Raw genomic sequence first — 13908 nt, forward strand, 5'->3', positions numbered from 1 at the left:
AAAAATCACAATATTAGACAATAATAACAGCAGGTATTTTGCTGAACTCCTTGGCAACACTGGCCTACTTGAACTTCCAAACAACTGTAAGAGGGAGGCACTTCCAAACAATTTTATGAGGGACAACATTTTACAGACAAAGACACTGAGAATTCTAAAAGTTAACTTTCCAAAGGTGACAGGGTAGTGAGGGACAGAGCTCAGAATTAAACCTGGGTCATCTGTCCCAAGTACATGCTCTCTTCTTAACCAGTACAGTATCTCACCTCTTTTTTTTTTTTTTTTTTAAGTGCAAAAACTATCTGTGGACAGGAAGGCTGACTTCAAGAAGACAAAATCCTTTGGTATCAGAAGCTTAGTGGTAGGTGTGATCACAGCGGTTTTATGAGTAACTCCAAATTTTAAAGCTGGGGTTGGAAACAGTTTTCTGTAAAGGGCCAGATAGTAACTATTTTCATCATTGTGAGCAACATGTCCCCTGTAGCAACTACCATTTTTTTTTTTTTTTTTTGAGACATAGTCTCGCCCTGTTGCCCAGGCTGGAGCGCAGTGGTGCAGTCTCGGCTCACTGCAACCTCCACCTCCCGGGTTCAAGCAATTTGGGCCTCAGCCTCCCCAGTACCTGGCAGTACAGGCATGTGCCACCGTGCTGTGCTAATTTTTGTATTTTTAGTAGAGACAGAGTTTCACCATGTTGGCCAGGCTGGTCTCAAACTCCTGACCTCAAGTGATCTGCCTACCTCGGCCTTTCAAAGTGCTGGGATTACAGACATGAGCCACCGTGCCCGGCCCCTACAGGGCAACTGTTTAGCCATAATTTGCCAATCCCCGAACCAAAGCATGAAATAAAGGAAGTAGGGGTGATCAGTTTTTATTGATTCCTACCTTAAAGTTTTCATTAAAAAATAATTTAATCAAACAGATGCTCTATTCCTTATGGAGTAGCCCATGGTGGTTGGAAAAAAATTCAGAAAAACATTTTATAAAAAGGCACTAGGTGAGAACTCTCACTCTCACCTATGTCTTCACCTGTATCATTTCTCCACTCTGTCACCCCTCATAGGTAACCACTTATACAGATTTTTCTTGAGGCAAACAAAAATGACTTCTAGATATCCAGGGATACATGTGAACATAAATAGATATTATGATCTCCATTTCTTATACAAAAGCATTATACTTTTATTATACATGCATATGTGTTTACGATATAATACTATTCTATAATACATTGCTCCTCCACTTGCTTTTTCTCTGATCAATGTATCCTGGAGAAATTTCCATATAAGTACAGAATGTTCTCAGTACCAAATACCATCAGTTGCACAGCATTCTATTGTATGTGTGGTACCATAATTGTTGTTGTTTAATTAGTCCTTTATTGATGGATCAGTGAGTAGTTTCCAGTCTCAAACTTTTTTTGGAAAAAGTGGCACAGTGAGTAAATTGGCATAAATATCATTTCATACTGCAGGCTAAATTTCGAGAGAGGGGACTGCATGGTCAAAGAGTAAATGTATTTATAATTTTGATCAAATTTTGCCAAACTGCTCCCCACAGAGGTTGTACCATTTTGAAGGGACAGCCTCTGGCTTGTGCTTTATGCTGGCCTCTTGCCTCTAATTCACTTTGATGCCTGAGTCAGTTAAATGAGGTTGTCTGGTTGTATTAACACTCCCTTGAGGTAAACCGCCCTCAGAACACTTTATTTAAAGACAGATTCTTGCCGTCCTGTTTAGAATATATGCCTTCAGGGAAATTTTACTGCTCATCTTCTTAGAGTTGCCTGTGCATTCAGTGCTATTCCAGGTAAGAGAAGAGCTATTAACAGAGTGGTCATTCAGGGACACATTTACATTAATGAATTCTCTTCTGTGAATAGAAAAAACATCAATTATTCCTCAACAAGCCTCTCCACCACTTCCCTTGTTGAAATTACCTCAATTCAGAGCTTGGAGTTTAGGGATCACCTAATCCAATCCTGCCACCCACTCTTCCATTTTACAGATGAGGAAACTGATGTTCAGAGAGGTCATGTGAAGGGCCCATGGCCATGCCGTCATGTCCTTAGTGATGTCAGGATGGGACGAGAACCACTTCTTTTACCACTTTGCATGGCTGCTATGCATTTGGTCTCATCAGTGTAGGGGCATCCCCTCTCCTCTGCTCACCTGGCCAGGCACCCATCCACCGAACTGCTGCTAAGGGCCCACTACAGTCTGGCTCCCTGCCTCAAGCTGGGATGAATCCATGGTGCAAGCCGGGCCCCAGAGCTCACCGTGGTCTCAGGCTGAAGTTAGGATGGAGCCAGGACCACATCTTTTCTTAGCTCTTACCCCTGCCCTATCCTGCTTCTCCTCAGAGGGCTCCCTAATAACGCACTTGCATGAGAATTCTTGTCTCAGGCTCTGCTTCTAGGGGAAAAATATCAATTACTCCTCAAGACAGGGACCTTGAGGAGTTCCCAAATTCTCAGGGAATTTTGGATTTAAGACAGGGACCTATTTGAAGCAATTAATAAGTTTGCCTAAGGTGCAGCTGCATAGAACAGGCTCAAGAGTATTTCCTGGAAAAGGATTGTTTAATCTAAATCTTCTTATTGTTTGTCAAACAGCTATTGAATCTATCTAGGTAATGTTGAGAGGAAACCATGGAGTCCTCTCCCTCAATTTTTAATATTATCGTTAGATTATCAGACTTATACCCACCTTATAGGCTAGGCTGTATTAGATCTTTCTTCTACATGGCTATCATGTTTGGGGAGTCTGATCGTGGTTAATGTGAATTCCTGAAACAGTGCATCCCACTGTAAAAGGGCCCATCTGACCTCTGCCAGGCTTCCTGAGTCTGACCTATTTGTATCCACAGCTCTTATTCACAGCCTTCTATTACACTTGCTCAAATGTTTCACATGAGCCCCAGCTTTATTTTCATTAATTCATCAATAGTGAACAGGCTGCTGGGACATAGATGCAACTGTCATCAACTCTCACCAGGAATGCGGTGCACTGACATGAAAGCCCAGGTGAATGAGATGTTTGATTGGAGGGTGTAACCAGGGACTCTCAATAAACCTCATGGTTCCAATGTGAATATTTTGTAAACAAAATTAATCTGGCATCTTATACACACACACACACACACACTCGGGGTGAATGGGAAACACTTCTGGTTTTGGTGAAAAAGATACCAAACAGCCCCTGTAAGCACTAAATCTTGTTACTTTTCAAATGTTGGGTGTGTTCTGCATGAAAGGCATTAATTTCAGAATGTCACTTGGACAAGGAACCAAAGGCTGTAGCCTTATTCAGGAGACGTCTGATCAGGTGTTTATGCTCAGTCGCCTTGGAGCTTCCTCTTCAATGAGGCATCACTTGAGAAGACTCAACCCATTAGCCACCACTCTGAGTGTCTGTGGGTGCCTCTTTGTGTTCTGGCCTTTTTCTGTGTTGAGGCTCCATCTAGTCCACCCTTTGTCACCTGAAGTCTGAATTATGGAGTTAGGCTTTGTGTGCACAACGGGACATAGGTGACTTTCCATAGTATTAAACTAGGTTTTGAGATACATGAAGTGGGATACTAAATCTTCTGAACTGACAAAGAGAGAGAGAGAGAGTATAAATATAGTCACACATTTGATTTAAGTGCCCTTTAAGACTCACATGTATGGGGCGCCAAGGCACAGCCTGCAATGCTGTGATTAATACTGTTAAGGTGGGAGAAGCTGCAGCAAACCCACTAACACCAAAAGACAATTTCAGGCTGGGTACAGTGGCTCACGCCTGTAATCCCAGCACTTTGGGAGGCCAAGGCAGACGGATCACCTGAAGTTGGGAGTTTGAGACCACTCTGATCAACATGGAGAAACCCCGTCTCTACTAAAAATACAAAAATTAGCCGGGCATGGTGGCGCATGCCTGTAATCCTAGGTACTCAGGAAGTTTAGGCAGGAGACTCCCTTGAAACCTGGGAGGCGGAGGTTGCAGCGAGCTGAGATCATGCCACTGCACTCCAGCCTGGGCAACAAGAGCGAAATTCCGCCTCAAAAAAAAAAAAAAAAAAAAAAAAGAAAGACAATTTCAGGTTGCTACCTCATTTTGATGCTATAGATTGGGTAATATGTTGGTAATTGATGAGGAGAAATCTAGAATTCTATTGAAGGGACACATTTAAAATTTCAAAGTGGGATTAGTGGCTATGGAAAACTGCAGATTTGGATTACAGACTTGCTTTGGTCTCTGTCCCTCATCTTCCAGTCAATCAAGACCCATTAGGAGGGCAAAAGGAACCCACATTCAACCTTATTTCCCTGTGTAGGTGTATATGCAAAAAAAAAAAAAACTACTTTTGCAAGGCTGGGTTCTGGTACTATCATTTGTACGAAGAGTGGCTAATTGGGGTATGTATGTGCTTTCCTTTAGGATCAGGGTGCCTATCATCACCACCTTAAGATATTCATGTCTAGTCATTTCCATTTCCTTGAATTATTGAATTTTAAATGAGGGAGATCAAAATAGAACAACTTAGTCTCACAGATGGGTTCACCAATTTTAAGAAACTATCTTCTTCAACTGGGTTTGATTACAGCATAGTGACTGCTCCTGGTGACAGAACCAATTTCTGTGGCATTGCCATAGTAGATTGTGTTAGTCTGTTTTCACACAGCTGATAAAGACATACCTGAGATTGGGCAATTTCCAAAGGAAAGAGGTTTAATGGAGAACTCATGGTCCCACGTGGCTGAAGCACCTTCACAATTATGGCGGAAGAGAAGGAGGAGCAAGTCACATCTTACGTGGATGGCAGCAGGCAAGGAGAGCTTGTGTAGAGAACTCCAAATTTTAAAACCATCAGATCTCCTGAGACCCATTCACTATCATGAGAACAGCATAGGAAAGACCCGCCCCCATGATTCAATCATTTCCCACCAGATCCCTCCCACAACATGTGGGAATTATGGGAGCTACAAGATGAGATTTGGGTGGGGACACAGAGCCAAACCATATCACAGATCACCTCATCATAAGAAGCTGACATTTAAACAATTCAGCTTGCAAGCCTGTTTGCAGATATGATCTCAATGGACCCTCACTGCAACCTCATGGATGAGGAACTTGTAGTTGAGATTCTGAGGGAGCACAGGATGGGGATGTGCCTGGGCTTCCCATGGCACAAGAGGTGAGCTGAACTTTGAAGTCAGCTCTCTGACACTAACCTCTGCTTCCTCAGCAGCATCCTCTTACTGCTCTTGGAGATGACAATCATGTATTCAGATATGCCCACCGTCCTTCCTTAAACCGTTTTGGTTTTTAAAAATGCTTTTGGAGGCCACAAAATTAAAGTTCTCCTGAGAAGGAGAAAGAAGTAATAGGTCATTTTGGGGGTGTATTCCCAGTTCAGAGTAACTTGTTTGTATTAACCAGCATGTGTGTTTCATGGTAGCAAAATGTGTAACTTCAAATGGGGTTATGAGAAAGGGGCTTACTTGACATTAAAATGTTACAGCTAAGATTAATTTCTTGCTCTAAAATTCACAAATGAATGCTGCAAAAAAAGGAGACTTTGTTTTTCTGACACTGAACATAGATAACTTCAAAATGCAAAAAAAAAAAAAAAAAAGAAAAAAGGATTTAAAAGTGATTCCTTAGTCTCTAAGATAATGTAAGGAGCAGTCTTTTCTAATTTTTTCTTACCTCAATGAGTACTAAACAGAATAACTCAAATTCTGGAAGAATCATGAACCATGAAATGCTAGCATATGAGGATTTTCCTAGATTTCTATTTAAATTGGTCTAGTGACTTCTCTCTGGTTACAGGAAGTAATAGCAGGGTGGTGGGGATAGAGGTGGAGCAAAAAAATATCGTGTAAGTTCTTGGAAGGGTTCACTTCATTGAGGGGCAGAATCTTAATAGGATGGAATAATAATTTAAAAAGAACAACCAGGCCAGATGTGGTGGCTCATGTCTATAATCCCAGCACTTTGGAAGGCCAAGGAGGGAGGATCATTTGAGCCCAGGAGTTTGAGACTAGCCTGGGCAACATAGTGAGACCCTGCTCTACAAAAAATTTAAAAAATTAGCTGGGCATGGTGGTGTGCACCTGTGGTCCCAGCTACTCAGGAGGCTAAGGCTGGAGGACGGCTTGGGCCTAGGAGGTTGAGGCTGCAGTAAGCCATGACTGCATCAGTACACTCTAGCCTGGATGACAGAGTGAGACCCTGTCTCAGAAACGCACACACGCACACACACACACACACTAAAAAGAACAATCAAAAATAGATGAGGCTATTTCCCCATCTTTTTACCTGAAAATGAATTTTTTTGCACTTTCCTTATACCTGTTTTTTTTTTTTTTTTTTAAAAAAAAACAGCAAAACACCTCACACATTAAACAATTTTAGAAAATGATTACTGGAACTATTATTTCAGTAGTACTTAGAGTGTTTTCAGCATGTGCAATCTCATCTGATCTCAGAAAAAAACTAGGAAATAGGCAAGTTTGATGTTTCCCATTTTTCAGATGAGGAAACTGAAGCTCAGAAAGCTTATGCAACTTGTGCAGGATGCCCTGGTGGGTCGGGCTTCCCAATTCCCCAAGCCCATGTTCTGCCTTCCTCCGGCTGACCCGGCTGGCGTGAGATGATACATAAGTGCAGGATGACGGAGTATGGTGAGCAGGGAGGGGCATCGTTAGAAATGCTCCTGGTGTCATATGAATAGAAACGAAGATGGATTCATTTGCTAAAAGTGGAGCTGAAGCTGGATCATGCTAAACCAATGATCTGAAAATGAATTTTACAGGTTTTACTGGAAAACTGTGAATGAAGTTTTGAAATCCCTTGGAACTTCAGCAGGAGAATGTTGAAAAATACAAACATAAGTATATTTTATCACCAGGGAGAAGGGAGACTGGTCCTTGAGAAATTTTGAGTGGTTACAGTTCTTTTCTAAAGCATGTTTTCATTTAAAGTAATGGGCAATTTGAAAGAAAAAAAGTATGGGAAATGGTGTGTAATTTAGTTACACCCCAGAATTTATTCTGCAGCAAGTCCCATTTCTCATTCACTGAACTACACAATTAGAGGTCTGCTTGCTGTAAAGTACTTGTATAACTGAGTAAACAGAGTTGAAAAAAATGTGGTGGATGCTAGGCTAACCTTTTTCCAGTGGTATTAAATTGCAGTTTCTCTATATAAACTGCTTTAACAGACCTAGTTCTCTAGGAGAAATGGTATTTTTCTTCTCTTACATATAAATTGCAATATTAGTGTCTCTAATAAGAAATTTTAAAGAAAAAAAATTTCTCACTGTTTTTCTCTAAGTTCCTTTTCTCATCATCTCAAATACGTGTTCAACTCAACTCTCTGCTAGAAGATTATGAAACACTTTGATCTTGTCTTCAGATGCCAAATGTAGCACCATTGTTAAGAAGAGCTTTGTCAGGTGGTTTAAAGGAAGGGGCAAAGTTCCCATTTTAATTTCATGTAAAGTTAATGTTGGCCATAAAGTCACATCTGACTAGTCTTGCCAAGGAATTATTTGACCTTTACCTCTTTGTTTTCTAATTCCTTGTAAAACAGAAATAAAATGGCAAAGCTGAGCTTCAGTCACTGGGAATTACAGAGCACGCTGGCTTGTCTCTTAACTTTTATTAGGTGCCATACATATATACAGGATCCATATATAGATATACAGAGAGAGTAATACATATATATAATATATATTTGTATATATATAATATATATGTATATATATACATTTGCCCTGAGCTTGTTTACATTCTGCCCCTTCTACCTCCCCACCTCCCTGAGTAATATATATATTTCTCTCTATATCTATATATGGAGCCTTTATATATCTATATATGGAGTATATAGAATACACACACACACATATATATATATATACATGCACACACACATACTCCTAGCAAAATGGAAAATCAGATTTATTATTAGAATAAAACACACTAGGTTGAGCACAGTGGCTCACACCTGTAATCTCAGCACTTTGGGAGGCTGAGGTGGGAGGATTGTTTGAAGCCAGGACTTCAAGATCAGCCTGGTAAACATAGTGAGACCCCGTCTGTACAAAGAAGTTAAAAAAATAGCTAGACATGGTGCACACCTATAGTTTCAGCTACTCAGGAGACTGAGGTGGGAGGATCACTTGAATTTAAGTGTTTGAGGCTGCAGTGAGCTGTGATTGCACCACTGTGCTCTAGCCTGGGTGAAAGAAAGAGACTCTGTCTCAAAAATAAATAAATAAAAGAATAAAACACATTATATGTGTGTTTGTGTGTTTTCAGGGAGAAAAAGGATCACCCAGAGGCATCATCCTTTGTCACATCACCTTTCTTTAAGAAGGAAGTAAGATTGGGGGAAGGTGGGTCCAGATGAGGTGAGCCAGTGGAGAGCTTAAGGGACTGACAACTCCTTCTCCAGTCCTCTTCCTTCTGAGTTCCTCCATTGGTCACATTGTACCCTAATTAATGCTTTCCCTGCAGCCTGAAGCACTTCTTGATCATCACTGTCATAGAAGCAACAGTTTTCCATCAACCACTCCGAAGCCTACAGTCTGACCTGGGCCCTACTTCTCCTGCTTTCATTATTCCTCAACATGAATGTCTGTGTTCAATCCCCAAGGCTCTAGAGGGTAAGCCTGAGTGGAAAGTGAGACAGAGCTAGTTAGTGGCAGTGGGACATAGAGCCAGGGAGGAATGAAAGATGATATCCAGGTCGGAGTTGGGAATCAAAGAGGCAGGTCAAAAGAAGTCTTCTTCCCATTAGAAACAATATGGGGGCCTGAGGTGACAGGCTTTACTCTGAGTCTACCAGCCTGAGAAGGGCTCAGGAGGAGACATTTGGGAGAGACTGCTGAGCAGTTGCTATCTATAGCTACTATTGACAATATTTATAAAGTACTGGCTGGTTTGCCCAAGCTAGTTAAGATAAACTCCACATGAGACAAATGAGTCCATTAATTTCCCCAGAGCTTGACCCGTTTAATCTGCCTTCTGGACCCCTGCTTATTGTTTGTCCAGCCTGGAATGCCTTCCCCTTTGCCTTGAGCTTGTTTACATTCTGCCCCTTCTTCCACCTCCCCTCCTCCCTGAGCCTTTGCCAGTCACTTTACCCTCACCAAACTCCCCATGAATCATCCATTTGGCTCAGAGCATGTGTGAGTGGTAAGAAGAGCAACAAGAGCATTTTTGGAGCATTTGCTGTATGCCAGGGACAGCACTAAGCTCTTTACGTAGATGATCTCATTTAATTGTATTGCTACTTAACTACATATGTGTAGAATTCGTTTTTCCAAAATCCTTCTCAAAGATGGGGCTGTCTTTTATCTTTTTGCACCCAAATGACTAACAGAGACGTGCTAAGTAAAGATTTGTAAATGATGAATATAAGAAGACAGTTTCTTTTTTCAAAATATAGTAAAAATAGTGATAGAGAAGATACAATCAGTAGATTTCTCCAGAAGGAAGAAGGGCAGAAGTAATATCAGTGCATAGGCAATTAGAAAGGTCTAAATGTTTAATGTCCGTAGCTGTCCAATCCTGGAAGGGTAGATTTGGAAGATCCCAGCACCAGAGGTATTCAGGTGGAGGCAGAGTAACTATCTGGCAGTCAAGAGATTCTTAGACCGTGTAGGAGGTTAGATTAGGTGCTGTCTAAAGAAGCTTCTGAGGCTGGGCATGGTGTCTCATGCCTGTAATCCCAGTACTTTGAGAGGCTGAGGTGGGAGGATAGCTTGAGACAAGGAGTTTGAGGCTGCAGTGAGTTGTGATCGTACCACTGCACTCCAGCCTGGGCAACAGAGACCCTGTCTCAAACAAAACAAAACAAACAAAACACCAAAAAAAAAAAAAAAAAAACCCAAGAAGCTTCCAATGCTGAGATTCTACTGCTCATGCAACAATTCAACCAATATTTACTGAGTTCTGTGGTAGAATAATCCTCCCACCCCCAGCAAAGATGTCCATGTCCTAATACTTGGAACTTGTGAATATGTTACCTTACATGGCCAAAGGGATTTTGCAGATGTGGATAAGTTAAGGATCCTGAGATGGGAAGATCATCCTGGATTATCTGGGCGGGCTCAACGCAATCACAAGGGTCCTTCTAAGAAAGAGTCAAGAGGGTCAGAGTCAGAGGAGAGGTGGCAACAGAAGCAGAGGTCAGAATGATGCCACTGATGGAAGGAGCCACAAGCCAAGGGATGTGGGCAACTAGAATCTGAAAAAGACAGGGAAATGGATTTCTCCCTAGAGCCTCCAGAAGAATTGCAATCTTGCTGACACGTTGATTTTAGCCCAGTGAAAATTATTTTGGACTCCTGACTTCCAGCACTGTAAGATCATAAATGTGTGCTCTTCTATCCACCATGTTTGTGGCAATCTGCTATGGCAATGATAGGAAATCCATACAAACTTCTACTACATGCTAGGAACTGTTCCAGGTGCTGGGAATGGAATGGGGAGCAGTCAGTTTTGAGTCACTGAGTTTATTAGGTATTTGAGTGTGTGCCAAAATCAAGATTTGCAAATGATTTTATCCATGGAAGCTTTTGGTCAAACACAATCTCACAGGGAAGTGTAACATATTAGACTGATATGAATGGGGGCTACTATTGGTGAAGGTGGAATGGGTGGCTCCAGAGCCCTGCCAAGGGCCATTCTTCTTCCTCCCTCAGTGACCTCTTTGGCAGACACTTCTAGATGCCTAGTCTTCCTCAGTCTTCCTCCCTTTTTTTTTTTTTGAGACAGGGTCTCAACTCTGTCACCCAGGCTGGAGTGCAGTGGCATCATCTCAGTTCACTGCAACCTCTGCTACCCAGAGTCAAGTGATTCTCTCACCTCAGCCTCCTCAGTAGCTGGGACCACAGGTGTGTGCCACCACGCCCAGTCTTTTTAAAAAAATTTCATTTTTAGTAGAGATGGTGTTTTACCATGTTGTCCAGGCTGTTCTCGAACTCCTGAGCTCAAGCGATCCACCTGCCTTGGCCTCCCAAAGTCCTGGGATTACAGGCATGAGCCACTGTGCCCGGCCCTCCCTCCCTCCTCTTCTTTTCTTGCAGGTAGAGCCCACCTCTCTTTTTGGATGCAGAAAATGCCAGATCCTTGCATTTCCATCCTCCCTTGCATTATGGGTATGGGTCTGTGACCAAATCAGGGCCAAGAGGATGTGAAAAAGCAATCTTCTGGGGGGACTTTGGGAGAAAGAGGTTTTCTCTATTAAAAAAGAGAGACACATATGGGAGAATCAGCCTCACTCTCCCATTCTGGTTTTACAAGTGGTTGTGTGAGATGCCACGTTTGGATCCACCACTGCCACCCTGCGACCACAAAAGGAGGCATCCCCTATGCGTTAAGGAGGGCAGATGGAAATAGGGAAACTGCCTGGGCCCCATGTGACCTTGTGTCCCTGCTGGACCAACTCTGGGATCACCTACCTTTAAAATGTGGGTAAGGAAGAAAATAACATTTTTAATTGTTTATGACAATTTTAGCTGGGTTACTTGCAGGTGGCAGGCAGCAAGTTCACTGAATACTGCTTAACTTATGCACAATTGCAAAATCCTTTCTTGGGTGAATACTGGTATGAGTATATACAATTTCATTTTTGGCTTACATTTAAAAGGCACTTATCATTAATCTAATAAATAAGTTATTAAGGGTTAAGAATATTTGGAATCCATAACTTAACTCGGCATGTTTGTAGAGCTTTGGAGAACTCCAATTCAGCATTCTCTTAAGAATCTGGCCACTGTACAAGGCCGACAATGTTCAATGCTCCTACAGAATGTGTACACATACTGAAACTGGCAATCTTAACAGTTTTCAGGAAGGATGCATTTTGCTGCTATTCTTGCTTTTTCATTATTAATTATGATGACTTTATCTTCATTACTACCAATTTAATTTGCTGTGGGGTGTTAATGCCACCTTATGTGGCATTCCATACGTCCTTTGGCACTCCAATGACAGATACTTCCTTTGCATTGGATATCTTTGGGGATAGGCTTTAAGACCCACAAGTTCTATGGTTTCTAGATGAAACTCCATACTACTCCAGTTGCAGAAGATAGGTCTCTAACCAGCCCCAAAGTGCTAGTTTAATAAAGGTCAGTACTATTGCAGTGGGGAAAAGCATGAACAGGTGAAGTAAGTGGGCAGTGGAAACAATTTAGAAAGCATGTCAGTGCACTATAAACCCTGAATGAATGTTTCTGTCATCATACTATATGGTTACAATAACAATAACTACATTTACTTTGTATTATTTAATTTGCTTACCACAGCAGCCAACTGAAGGAGGTATTATCCCCATTTGACAGATCTAAAGCTGTGTCTTAGGGCTTAGGGGATGTGCCTCAATCATAGAGCTAGAAAGTGTGTGAGATAGAGTTCGAATTCAGGTCTGCTTGATTCCAAAACCTGGGCACCAGCTTTAAAAAATATGCCTTCTAGGCCAAACGCTGTGGCTCACGCCTGTAATTCCAGCACTTTGGGAGGCTGAGGCGGGTGGATCACGAGGTCAGGAGATTGATACCATCTTGGCTAACACGGTGAAACCACGTCTCTACTAAAAATAAAAAAAAAATTAGCCAGGCATGGTGGCACACGCCTTTAGTCCCAGCTACTCAGGAGGCTGAGGCAGGAGAATTGCTTGAACCCAGGAGGCAGAGGTTGCAGTGAGCCAAGATCACTGCACTCCAGCCTGGGCCACAGAATGAGACTCTGTCTCAAAAAAAAAAAAATATATATATATATATATATATATTCTAAATGTGCCATTAAAATGAGAAAATTCAAAATCATGAAGACAAATTATGGGGACTGGGTTGTGTTTGTGCTCATAAGGTGTTTTTTGCCTATAAATTCAAAACTTTGTTGGAATTACCACATAAGACTAAACTATTTGTCAAACAAATATTTTCTATTGAACAGAGTTTTTACCTATGAATATTGATTCTACAAAGACACTTAAATAAAATTTCCAGTCCTGTGCCTCCAGTTGATTTTGTCTTCTTTATTCTTACATGCAGTACATGCTCAAGTGTTGCTGGTAAAGAGATGTGTTGTTACTAATATTATTATTATTTGAGTCAGGGTCTCACTCTGTCATCCAGGCTGGAGTGCAGTGGCATCATCTCAGCTTACTGCAACCTCTGCCTCCCAGGCTCAAGTGATCTTCCCACCTCAGCCATCCGAGTAGCTGGGATTACAGGCACACACCACCATGCCTGGCTAATTTTTGTATTTTTTGTGGAGACAGGATTTTGCTAGGTTGCCCAGGATGGTCTTGAACTCCTGAGCTCAAGTGATCCTCCCGCCTTGGCTTCACTAAGTGCTGGGACTACAGGTGTGAGCCACTGCGCCCGGCCAGGGATGCATTATTTATTGAGCTCCTGACAGGTAGTGCAACAGACGCTTTTGTAGCTATCTCATTATTCTCATGCTAACACCACAAGGTAAGCTTCATTATCCTTTATTTGTAAGTGAGAAAATTAAGACTATGAGTATTTTACTTCATAGTTTTAACTCCCTTAAGGAGAGGAAAAAGGCATATTGGAAGTTACAAAACATTCCGATGTTTGTCCTTTCCTGCACCATTGTACCAAACTGTCTATGGCAGATCAATGACAACTGTAGCCTCAGATGTTCACTTTTCCTTGCATTCTTGCCTCCTACAGTGTCACTTTGTAGATCCTCACATCCAGAGGTGATTATTTTCCCCCGACCCTTTAACCTGTGCCAGTCTTGTTACTTGCTGTTCAGCCAATAGAATGAGGAAGAGGTTACAGTATGCTAGTTCCACGGCTATGCTTCAAGTATCCTGCATGCTTCCATTTCCTCCCTTAGGCTCCTGCCACTGTCATGAGGACATGAAAATGAGGGAC

General features: G+C 41.9%; 1 protein-coding gene and 1 long non-coding RNA gene across 4 annotated transcripts in view; one reads left to right on the plus strand and one right to left on the minus strand.

The window, feature by feature from the left end:
* LOC129398678 (uncharacterized) lies at positions 1 to 6355 on the plus strand. Its single transcript, XR_008626550.2, has 2 exons — positions 1 to 365; positions 436 to 6355. It is a non-coding gene; the product is annotated as an uncharacterized LOC129398678 (long non-coding RNA).
* Positions 1 to 13908, minus strand: part of AK5 (adenylate kinase 5) — a 280519-nt gene that overhangs the window by 77084 nt on the left and 189527 nt on the right. The gene's annotated exons all lie outside the window — the stretch shown is intronic.

Source organism: Pan paniscus, chromosome 1 (assembly GCF_029289425.2).
Source record: "Pan paniscus chromosome 1, NHGRI_mPanPan1-v2.0_pri, whole genome shotgun sequence".
NCBI classification, from domain to species: domain Eukaryota; kingdom Metazoa; phylum Chordata; class Mammalia; order Primates; family Hominidae; genus Pan; species Pan paniscus.